The following is a 10,240-nucleotide window of genomic DNA, read 5'->3' as shown; positions in this document are numbered from 1 at the left end:
AAATCACATAAAAACATTTTTCTTTCTAATGCTCTGTAGCGTAGTGTATGTAGTGATAAATAAGCTCATTTCTCAACTACATATTATTATACTGCGGTGCAGAGCCGCCGAGTTCTATGGTGCTCTGTGCTGTAATATAGTATGTATAGTCTGGCAAGTGGATCTGAAACAGCGGGAGGAATGTGGGCCAAAATTGTCGACGTTGCCACGTTTAACCTCAAAACGTAATTGTGCGGGACTTACTTTCTAATAATATGCAATATAAGATTTTTTACAATCACAAGATATAGAGGGTAAATTCTTAAGAATTATAATCTAAATAGTTATTTCATTTTGGCTTTAAAACGCAACTGTTTTACCATTAAATATGGTACAATTAAATGTTTGTCCAAAAAATGGATCATGTTTAGTAAATCTGGCAACATTACGTTCCACCTCGCCGCACGTGTTTTTGTTATGAATTTTTTCGACAGTTCATTGGACAGCGTATTTGTCACCTGTTTACAATGCTCGCTGCCGTTTCAAAACATTGATTACTATTGAAGGGTGGACAGTGGCGTAGGTTTTATCGTTGATTTTTGGATTCCGTTTATTTTATATGTTATTTATTATTTTGTTTTATTTGTGAAAAAACTGATATTAGTGTTGTGTATACCTATAAGTAGGTAGTGTAATTTTCGTAGGTTTGGAGTTTCACTGTTTTATTACTTACATGAAATACCTAATATTTAATTTTTTAGTTTGTTTTATTATTGTCTACATATATACGAATAATAACATTTATTATAATGAATAAGTTCACTGAGGGTAAGGTCCTTCATAGTCAAACGAGGGAAGTGATAGCAAACGTTTACAGGTAAGTTATAATAATTTATTTCAAAAAAAGTAAAATACATTGTGCCTCTTAAAAAAACAGTAGTTTATATTATATTTTATTGCTTTTTGTATACCAACTATGCATTCAAAATGTTTTTATTAGGATTTGCGATGAAGAAGCTGCAAATAATTCGATGAAATTGCCTCTTTAGCGTAAGCTTGATCGCGTTTCCCTTTATACCGGAGTCTCCGTATCATCTGCGAGAACAATTCACAAGGAAGATGAAGAAAGACGACAAAATAACCCTGATGAAATGTTAGCCAGTCCAGGGAAAAAAGGACCACGGAAAAACCAGATTTTACCTGGAATATAAAATGGTTCCGACAACTAGAAAGTTGTTAAGAAAATTAAAAGAAGAGGCAAATTTTTCTTATTCCAGGGAAACGCTTCGGCTTTTATTAAAGTCAAATGGCTTTTTTTGGCATAAGTGTCAAAATAAGAGGAAAATCTTAATGGAGAGGCCCAATATTCTTTCCTGGAGGTACAAATATTTTCGAGAAATACGAAAATATCCTGAAGAAGGCCGAAACATTATTTACTTGGACGAAACTTGGGTGGATAACGATTTGACGTTCAAGAAATGTTGGCAGAGCAATACGGTTACTGGTGGTTTAAAAAAAAATTAGTTCAACGGGTAAGCATACAATACAAAACAGTGTGTATAAGTGTGTACAGTCATATGTTTTTTCACGGGCAAGGACCCGTTAAATTTGGGAAATATATATATTTTAAATGATATTTTAGGTCGGCTAATAATTGTTCATGCAGGTTCCGACAAGGGTTTTGTGGACAATGCCTGTTTAAAATTTAAAGCCGGAAGGTGATTACCATGTCCAAATGAATAGGGAAAATTTTACTAGATGGCTCAAGAAAAAACTTCTCCCAAATATACCTGCCAATTTGGTAATAGTGCTAGATAATGCTCGTTATCATTCGGTGCAGGAGGATAAAACCCCAACAAAATCCTGTTTAAAAAAAATAATCGCCTGGTTAACTAAGAAAGGTAGCTATAACAACTTAATTAAGCCTCTTGAACTGATAAATTTTAAATTTTAAATATATAAATGTACCTACATAATATGTACATACACGGTGAGCTAATGTGTAAAATTTTTTTAAGATCGTTTTTTGACTTCAGGCGAACAAATTTATTTGGTATTTTCAATCCCTTAACTCTAACCCCCATGCGGGGGTGACTATCAACCCCAAAATCTTAAATAGGAAGGGGTGTCGAGTGATACCCTTACCATTTAAGATTTCGGGGTTGATAGTCACCCCTGCGTGGGGTTAAAGTTAAGAGGTTAAAAATACCAAATAAATTTGTCCCTTGCAGTCTATTTGGCAATTTTTTTTTTTAAGAAAATGGCTAAAAAAAATGGGGTAGAATAAGGCTTATCCTGTATATTATTATGTATTACATATACTATATGTTATAGGTATAAGTCACGATGCAAGTGTCAGAAAATTTGATCTTTTCGATTTGGTTTTACGCCACAAACCACCTGATGAACAAAAAAATTATATAGTAGATCGGATTATAAGGTCCCATGGGCATACTCCATTAAAAACACCGCCTTATTTATGCGAGTTAAACCCAATTGAATTAGCTTGGGCAAGACTCAAATTCGAGAATGAAAGTCGGAATACTACTAGCAATTTTAACATTACAACCTTAAAGGATGTTACTGAGGATGCTATACCCTCAATTTCCGAAAATGGTTGGCAGAAATTTCGCCAGCACGTCAGAACTGTGCAGGATAAATTCTGGGAAACTGACCAAATCATGGAAGAAATCGAGCCCCTTGTCATCACAATAGGAAATGAGGACAGTGACACTAATGGCATTAGTAGTGAAGACGATAGCGAATACGAGGCTAAAGCTAAAGAAAACGAGCTCGGCTATTTCACCAGTGAAAATAAAAACATGTTTAAGTGAGACTTAAAAAAAACATTAATATAAATAACAGTAAACGAAAAATTAGGTAAGCTATTTACCTTATATTTTTCTCAAATTACCTTACTTTTTCGGAAATACCAAAAAGAGTGAAAATTTCGCATAAAAAAACATAAAAATTCCCGTTCCTAGTTTAATCGAACTTTTATCATTGCCAAAACGCTTATGCTGTTCGTTTTTTATAATCTATACCAGGTGGCTCATTTTAGTCGACGTTTGACTTTTGTTTTGTTTTTTTTAATGACCTTCAAAATACACGTACTATTGCAGTGACGTGGCCCCCTGTGACCTTAGCAACTTTTGTTTAAACTTTGTTTCTAAATTCGGCTTAGCAACAGAGATATTTGCGTGCGACCCTGTATACAGGGTGTTCTACAATCAACGTCACAGGCTATAACTTTTTTATTTTTAAGTATATTTTTTTTTAAATATATTTTTAATAGCTATAGGATCACTACCCAAAATTTCTTAAAAAAACTACCCCCGACAAATTCATTTTTGGGGGATGTATTTGTTGGGGGTAGTTTTTTAAAGTAATTTTGGGTAGTGGTCCTATAGCTATTAATTTTTTTTTTTAATTTTTATAGGTAAAAATAAAAAAGTTATAGCCTGTGACGTTGATTGTGGGACACCCTGTATACCAAAAAAAAATAACTTATTTCTAAAACCATAAAACATACAAATGAATAATTGATTAGGAAAATTTATTTTGATAAATTTTTCCTTAAATCGAATTTAAATAGTTTCACATAATACCACACGCCACTGTCCATTTTATGAATGAAGTCGGTCATGTTGTCTCCACTACTGCATTCCCCTTACCTCAGGCCGAAGTGTTTCAGATCCGTCTGCCACACTGACGCCGCCGGGCCCGCTCCGCATTAAAGCAATCCCTAAAACGCACACCATAAAGGCCAATTCACACATACGGTACTGAGCACGCACTGTGTCGATTTGAACTAAATCGATCACCTGAAGTTTCCATTGAAAATGTTTTGAATTGCACTGTTTAATTCACACATGTAGGTCTACGCACAGACTGTGCTCTGACTGTGTTGATTCCGACCGCTCTGAAAGCGATTTCTCAAGGTTACGGTCCGACACGGTAGGAGCACGGTACGTGCATAACCGCTCTAGTGAGAACTATTGGAAGGCGACCAGAGGGCGGCCGTCATGTTTCGGGCAGCGCTCGCTCATTTTCGGGTATCGCGATTTTGCCGCTGGTATTCTTCATCGCGGTTAGTGTAAATTCATCGATGTTACGAGTAGGTAGAAAAAATGCCTGTTAATGAAGAATTTTTGATAATTTATGTGCAAGAACATGAATGTTTATACAATTTACAAAATAAAGATTATGATAATAACCTAGTTAGAGATAATATATGGAAAGACATCGCAAATAAATTGAATTCAACACCGGAAGAATGTAAAAATAAATGGGCTTTGCTGCGCTCGTACTACAGAAGAGCTCTGAGCCGGCGTAAAACAGTGAGTGGTCAAGCTGCAAAAAATATGAAAAAATGGAGGTTTGAAGACCAGATGGAATTTCTTAGAAGGCACATGCAAGAGCGACAGTAAGTATCTAAATTTTACGTAAAATTTGAGAGTAGCAAAGTTTTCTTGTGGTTGAAATAATCGGAAATTGGTACATGGCGAAATTAACGTTGTTTACATTATGATTTATAAGTTTTTCTTTGTTAACATATTGTGCTATGCAAACACACACACAACACACAGAGACATAAACATTTTGTTATTATTTTTGGTTTTATATTCTCGCGCCCATAGGGCTATTAGTTCCCAGTCCCTGCTGCTAAAAAAAGACTACTAACCGTTTGCAAATGATTGTGTTCTTTATGTCACGTTATGAACTTCTGTAAAAATAAAAATTGTCAGTAGCGGTACGTTTTTTTTTGCACGTAACTCTTAATTTTAGAATGTCGGACAACGGAATTTCGCAAAATTTTTGTAGGACAAGGTTACCACTTAAAGAGCATATTTGTAGTAAACGACCCTGAAAAAATCGGCTGTGTGAAAATAAATTCTGTGACGTCATAAGTTGACCTAAAAGTCATGCAAAAAGAAATGTACCGCCACTAAGAATTTTTATTTTTACAGAAATTCATAACTTGACATAAAGGATACGTATACAAATTTGCAAACGGTAATTAATCAATTTTACTTCCACATCACAAAATGATGGAAAAATAAAGTATCGGTAAAAAAAATGAAAAAAATTTTTTTGGCTAATCGTCTTAAACGCGCAAAAAACACAATTTAAGCTAATAAAAAGTCTATCTGTCTGTATGTCTGTCTATATGTTAATTCCCGCGATAACTTTCGAAGGAATTAAGGGTTTTCCGACAACTTTCCGTTTTTCTACAATCAATTTGAGATTTTTTTGCAAAAACAGGGTGGAGTTAAAAAAAAGGAAGGGAAAAATTCGAAATATTTGGAAAAAAATGAGAAATTTATCATTTTACGAGTTTTTAAGTATGCAGATTTTAATTGTATGCTTTATTTTATATTTTTATGAAAATTTAAAAGGGTAGAGAGGTAACATTAAAAAATATAATAAAATCGGCTTTTATAATTTTTTTTTATAAAAGTAGCTCTTTTATTTTAAAATAAATAACTAAAAATTTTACCACCCCTCTAGATAATGGGTTAAATTTAAAATATGATGTATATTGTTTTCTAGGTTTTTAGGATCAAAGAACCCAACATTACCATTAGTTTTTGATATAACATTATTTAACCGAGTAACCTATCCCTTTAAAAAAGTTAAATAATAAAAGTAATGTCGAAGTATTGATTCAATTTGCAGGGGTTTTACCGGGACTGATTTAAATAAAGTTTAGTATTTAGAATTTAAACATAAATAAAAATCTTTTTGTTACAGAACCTGTTCTAATTTGGATGCGTCAGAGGAAACTGAAGCAGATGATGAAGTTGATGACAATCAGGATATCCCACAACCTTCTCCATCTCCCGCTTTAGTGGTCCCAATAATATCTTCGAAAAAGCGAAAGGCAAGTGAGGATACTCTACAACCATCTTCTCCCGCTTCAGTGGCCTCAACAGTATTTTCGAGAAAGCGAAAGGCAAGTGCTACCTCTACTCAGCCCGCTTTGGCTGATGCTTTGAAAAATTTTATCCAAGTTAGAACACAATCCCCCGATTCTAACAATCACGTCACAATACCTTCACCAAAAAGAAATCTAATGACTTTCTTTGAAGACATAGCCGAAAGTATTCTAAAGTTCCCGGAGATAGATCAGGCGGAAATAAAACGGGATCTATTTAACCTCGTGAACAGCAAAGAAATCGTTCTGCTTAGAAAAAAACAGTATATTCCACCATTGTTTTCTCCGAACTCCACGGATGGGGGACAGCAATGCGTGCAAAATATTCCTTCAGATGCCGGCTATACAGATTCCCAACACGATTCTCAGCCACTGCCGGGGCCCTCTAATCGAATTGAAGATGGGTATTTTCCAAAGTTCATAGATGGAAGACGTCAATGGGTTGAAAATATTCCTTCTCCAGATACCGGCTACACAGTATCGCAACACCGTTCTCGGCTACTGCCGGGGTCCTCTAATCGATTTGAAGATGGGTATTCTCCAAACTTCATAGATGGAAGACGTCAATGGGTACAAAATCTTCCTTCTTCAGATACCGGCTACACAGATTCCGAACACCATCCTCCGTCACTGCCAAGGACCTCCAACCAAACTGAAGATAGATATTAGGCAATGTAAAAAATGTTTCAATTTTTTTTCTATTTTTTTAATCTGTTAAACATGAATTCCATTTACGTTATGAAACCAAAATATTTTAAGTTTTTTATTATGTTTGTAAAGTTGACGTATGTATGTAGCTGTCTAAGAATAAAACAGTTATCTAATAAATATGTAATATTTAATAAATAAATATGTAATATTTATTAACCCAATATGCAATATCTCGATATGTACTACAAATAATATAAATAATACAAAATTACTCTGTATTTTGGTAGGGTATACCTCTTCTTACTACCTCCAACTGCCATGGTACCGCGCCTGTAGTGTTTAAATAATTACAGAATGTATTTCTTACACCTATAGCTACTTCACTTGAATTCCCACCCAAACGACGGAGTCCCCTTAGTGGAAGTTGCTGTGAAGTAGAGATTTGTTCTTCATATACAGGCAGGCCCGATTTATTCTCAGATCTGTCATCTCGTAAGTAATTATGTAAGATACATGCGGCCAAAATAATTTTATCAGCGTTTTCAGGATTCACTTGAAGTCTACCATACAAGATTCTGAATTTTTGAATCAGGATGCCAAATGCATTTTCAACCACACGTCGAGCTCTTGACAGTCTATAGTTAAATATTTTCTGGTTTTCATTATCTCGTGCTGTGCTTCCTGGATAAGGTCTTAATAGATTTTCTTTTAAAGGAAAAGCTTCATCTCCTAATATCACGAATGGCACAATATCATCTGAATTAGGTAATGTTCTTGGTCCCGGAACATGAAGATTACTTTTTTCCAATGCTTGTCCTAGATTTGATTTTGAAAATATACCTCCGTCACTCGATTTACCATAACCTCCAACATCAACAACAATGAATTTATAATTAGCGTCTACAAGTGCCATGAGAACAACAGAGAATGTCTTTTTGTAGTTGTAGAATAGAGATCCGCTATTTTTGGGAGCCTGGATTTGAACGTGCTTACCGTCAACTGCACCAATGCAGTTGGGAAACTGCCACATTGTCCAGAAGTCATCAGCTATTTTTTTCCATCGATCTTCTGTTGGCTCAGGCATTTCTGTTCTTGACAGAACTCTCCATATTGCATCACAAGTGGAAACTACAATTGATTGTACTGTTGAAGGGGCAATTCTATAGCTCATTCCTAGACGGTACTGGGTAGTACCTGATGCTAAGTAACTGAAAATATAATAATTGTTTAAATACTTGTTATGTGTATTAATAATGAACAACATACCTCAAAGTTAATGCTAATCTTTCCTCTGCGGATATAGATCTTCTCCACTTTGTGTTCTGTTTTTGTATGTCTGGTTTTACAAGCTTCAGCAGATTGTTAAATTTCAAGAATGTCATGCGAAAGTATCGAACAAATTGTTCTGGATCATCTTTGAGTCGAGCAAATGCTGTGTGAAATTCTCCTTCTTCCTCCCGAGCTCTCCATAAACGATTAATCTAAATCTTCCTCTTTCTTTTTTTCACTTTTCCCGTTAATACTAGATACGCTCCGCATGCTATAACTACGTCCTCCTCTCTTCGATCCATGATACAAACTAACTGTAACACGTAATAACTTGAATAGTGTGAATATGCACAACACAGCACAGTCGGTGCACGGTTACGACACAGTCGACGCACAGTACCGTATGTGTGAATTGGCCTTAAGAGAGCCAGGGCCATGCATTTTGAGTTTAATCATAACATTCTTGGAAAAAAAATATATAAATTAGAAAATAAAATATAAATAGAAATCATAAATTCTAGGAAAACGCATCGCGTGTTTTCATCGCGGACGCCGACGGATGGACTGCTGTAAGAAGCTAATAAAGGCGCCGTTGCCAACGCGCGTCGTTATTCGGATATATTATAATACTATGCATTGATTTTCTCATTTATGTTATTACATTCGACCGAATGGCTTCATCATTTTCTGGCACAATCTGGCAAGAAATGCCGGTGATTTATTTTAAAGTTAAATGTTTGGTTTCTTGTGTATGAGATTTAGCACGCGTCGCAATAGTAGCAATGATCTGTTGATTTGCTGAGGTTTTTCATGTTTTTGATGGTGATTACAATGCAGTGAAATAATATATTTATTTTTATTAACATTTAAGTATTAAACTTTAAAGTGAAGTGATGGAGTACCATTGTGAGTGTGATGAAACAGTTAACTGCTTAGAGAAACTTATTACAGGGCCCTCCCCCTTTATTCGCATGACATTTACAGAAAAGCAAACTGTTATAAACATTGGTAGGCCTACCCCTGAATTAACAATTAAGCAATAACAAAAGAAGTCTGATCGGTAATTTAATAAAAAAAATGTATGATAATTATAAGTGGCTCTGCGGTTGTCTCCATAAAAACTAAATGTATTGTTGGCCCTGTTTACTGTTTGGAAAGAAAAAAAATGTTTGAAATAAAACTGGGTACATCGATTTAAGCAATTTTTCAAATGCAGCAAAAAAACATGACCAGTCGACTAATCACAGCGCGCTTTTCTCTGCATAGCTTTGGTCGAACTCGGATTGAAACAGCCATGTCTCATCAATTTCGAGAAGAAATTGAAAGGCACAATGCAAGGGTGGATAGAAATCTTAATGTAATGCGGCGATTAATAGATATTACATGTTATTTGGCTATGCAGGAATTGCCGTTTCGCGGGCATTTTGAGTCTGTAGACTCTGTAAACAGAGGTAATTTTATAGAATGTGTTAAGTTATTAAGAAATTATTACGGCCTTTTAGCGGATCACGTGCAATCAGTTACCGAAAAAGAAAACAGACCCGTATTTAGTGGACTGTCAAATAGGATCCAAAACGATCTTATTTTGAGTATATCAGCATTCATTTTAAAAACTGTTCGAGCTGAAATTTTGCAAACGAAATTCGTAGCAATAATGATAGACGAAACTCCTGATGTCAGTGGTAAAGAACAATTATGTGCCATTTTAAGATATTTTAATAAAAATAATGAAGTCGTTGATCGGTTTATCGGATTTTTTGATGTTTCGGGAAATAGAAATGCAGAAAAACTAACTGAAATTGTACTGGATTTACTAAAAGACTACGAGTGTTCTGATAAGCTTATAGCTCAAACTTATGACGGCGCTGCAGTGCTCTCTGCGAAGAAAAATGGCGTTCAAAAAAAAGTGCGCAAACCTTGTACAGATGCTTTGTACGTATGGTGCTCTGCGCATATTTTAAATCTGGTCTTGTCAAAATCGTGTGAACGGGTTGTTGAAACCAAACACTTTTTTGGCACGATAAAAAAGTTAGCTTAATTTTTTCACACAAGCACCAAAAGATCCGATTTATATAAAGTTTTGTTCGAAAAAATTTCCGCGAGTTGTGCAAACAAGATGGGTTTATAATTCCCGAACGGTTAATTTATATACACGGAGCGTGAGAATTTAATTAATATTTTTTGTGAGATAATGGATAATTTAGCAGACTGGGATGGTGAATGTATTTCTGCAGCAAGATCATATGAATCGGCTTTAAAACATGATTTTGAATTTAACTTCTTTTTGGAAATATTTAATACAATATTTGGACAAACTGACATCTTATATAATATCTTACAGTCGAAAATTATAGACGTAGGCTATTGTGTAAAAAAAATAGATGAATTTACCGATTATGTCGA

Source organism: Anthonomus grandis, chromosome 18, assembly GCF_022605725.1.
Source record: "Anthonomus grandis grandis chromosome 18, icAntGran1.3, whole genome shotgun sequence".
In the NCBI taxonomy this organism is placed as follows: Eukaryota; Metazoa; Arthropoda; class Insecta; order Coleoptera; family Curculionidae; genus Anthonomus; species Anthonomus grandis.
Note: the sequence above shows the minus strand (reverse complement) of the source record.